Raw genomic sequence first — 2,792 nt, forward strand, 5'->3', positions numbered from 1 at the left:
GATGTCACATGGACTGTTTTACCGATGTCCTTACTATGTTTCTGGGCCTGGGAACATTGCAGTTGCATTGCTGTCTATGGGAGGGTCAGAGAGCTCTCCGATTTAATCAAAAATATCTTAATTTGTGTTCCAAAGATGGACGAAAGTCTTACGGGTTTGGAATAGACTTGTGACGGTATTCGGTAATGCGATATATCACGGTAATGAATATGCACGATATTGTTATCGTGGGCACTTCTAAATACCGTGAATAATTATATATTACAAATTATTCCGAATTTTTAATGCATTTTAAGAATACTTTTCCCATCAACTGGTCAAAATGCACAACACCGCTGTATGCTGCGTGAAAGACGCGTGCGCACTCTGATGTAAACAAGCGCGGACGAGAAGCACATGGCGGAACATGTGAGAGACGCTCTGGATGAAAGCGCACTTTCACTCTCTGACAGCAGATGGCGCTAAACTGCAGAAATAATAATAATAATAATAATAATAATTCATTTAAATGCAGCCGTTACCCCGGAAACCCTGTAAACAAAGCAGCTGCACTACTTTCTGTTTCTGAAAGGTGTTTAAATGATTTAAACAGCCATTCAGATTTGTGTATTTGCTATGATGTTCATCACAGCGCCAAATACTTACATATTTAGACTTAATAGGCTATTTATTTTCAAACTTTTTTTTACATTTTAATCTGGACTACAACATGCCCTAGATATTGTTTGAAAGTGTTTTGATTCTTTATTGTTTGGTCACACTTTACATTAGGGCTTCATTAGTTAACATTAGTTAATTCATTAGTTAACATAAACTGCCAATGAAAAATTCTTCTGAACATTCATTAATCTTAGGTATTCCAATATTTAATGTTAAAATCGAGAGTTGCAGCTGTGTTATTTAATGAGCTAACATGAACTAAGACTTGTATTTTTTAAACAAGGATTAATAACTTCTGTAGCAAATGTAGCTATTGCTCATTGTGAGTGTTAATGCATTAACTAAGGTTAACTAATGAGGTCTTATTGTAAAGTGATACCTATTGGTCTTTATAGTTCTTTTGCACTTTAATCTGTGTAAAACTTTTAACTTTATACATTTTTCTGTATTGCTTTATTGCATTTAAATGTTCAGTTATTTTTGTTATAAGAAAAAAGTTATTAAACCTGTTATACTGTATTATGACAGCACTTTTTTTTAAAACTAAATTTAAATATCGTGATAATACCGTATACCGTGATAAAAGCATTAGCAATTAATCGCAACATGAGAATTTGATACCGGCATATCCCTAGTTTGAGCTTGTTGAGGCTTGTTAGCAATGCAATATAATGCACATGTTAATTGAAATTGGATAAATAAACAGTGGGCCAATATCGCTGACGATCGAGAGGAGCAAAAATCGCGTTTACGATTGAAATGCGATTGATCGGGCAGCCCTACTACTAAGCGTCTCAAACAGCATTTGAGCGTCTTTTAAAAGATGTGATGCCACTAACCTGCAAATCCAGCGATTCGTTCTTCCTCAGTCGTTGAATCAGCCTCATATCTTGTCGTTTTCAGGCCGACTGTTGCATCCCTGCACTCCTGCAAGTGGCACAGCTGCCAGTTTCAGTCTTCACTTGCCTTTTTTCTATGTAGTATGCAGCAGATAACAGACTGTTCAGAGCTCAATCAGATCTCTAGCCAGCTGAGTGAGCACGACCGGTTGTTGTAGTGTCTTGGCATGTAATTATATTACATCACATCCTTAGTCATTTGAGCGCTGTGAGGGAGACTGGCAGTGCCAGGGTGTGTGCTAATTTAAAGATGTTCATAAGAGACGCTTCCCACCGCCTGACACAATAATACGAGAAATGGCCAACAAGACTGGTGTTTAGGGCTGTGCGATTAATCGAAATCGAATCGCAATCGCGATTTGAGACGTTGCGGTTTGCTAATCGCGATATTACTCTGTGGACGCGATATTACTCTGTTCCAGAGCATATGCATGACTGCCAGCCTTGAGTGGCAGCCTTACTAACCAATAGAGTTAGCGCACCTCCGTTCTCCCCAATCAGCACTGCTCTAGCCAACTGCGTAAACGCCCACCATTAAAAAAACAAACAAAGCGGGAGAGAGAGTGTGTGTGATTATGGCGTCTACAGGGTCAGATCGATAGTTAAGCAAATTAATACTAAAGAAAAACTTGTATTATGAGATTACTTCGGCTTCGAAATGACAGACACCAAACAAAAAAGGTAACGTTAATTTGCAAGAGCTGTGTCACAACATATATCAAGAGCTCCCTTATCGGTTCTGCTTTTAGTACTGGAGAATAAAAGATATATTAGATGTTTTTATTAGTACATGAACGTTATCTTGCACATTTTATCTCCCCAACAGATTGTAATTTGAAAGAAGTTTATAATGCATGTTCGCTATTGCCAATTCAGAAGACCGCGCGCACAGCCTGTGTCTCTGAATGCTTCTCATACTCGCTCCTCTCTGCCGCGTCTCACGGAGGAGCCGTTTACACTTGCCACACACACGCAGCCTGTCTCGTAATGCTCGGTTATACTCGCGCGCGTCTCAGCACCGCAAATCTCCACGAGCGCATCTGGCAGTATGGACGAGGCTTGATGCACACGCGCAAACTGTGTCGACTCGCGCTTGGCTCCGCGTTTAAAACAAGTGTAAATTCAGTCTAACTGCTTTGCTAATGTCACTTGGATGAAATGAAACATTCAGCACATTTTCCACTTGTTCTTAAAATCCCAAATACTTAAAAATGAATAAATCAGCCTATGTAA

This window comes from Sinocyclocheilus rhinocerous, unplaced genomic scaffold (assembly GCF_001515625.1).
Source record: "Sinocyclocheilus rhinocerous isolate Xijiao unplaced genomic scaffold, SAMN03320098_v1.1 scaffold247, whole genome shotgun sequence".
Taxonomy (NCBI): Eukaryota; Metazoa; Chordata; class Actinopteri; order Cypriniformes; family Cyprinidae; genus Sinocyclocheilus; species Sinocyclocheilus rhinocerous.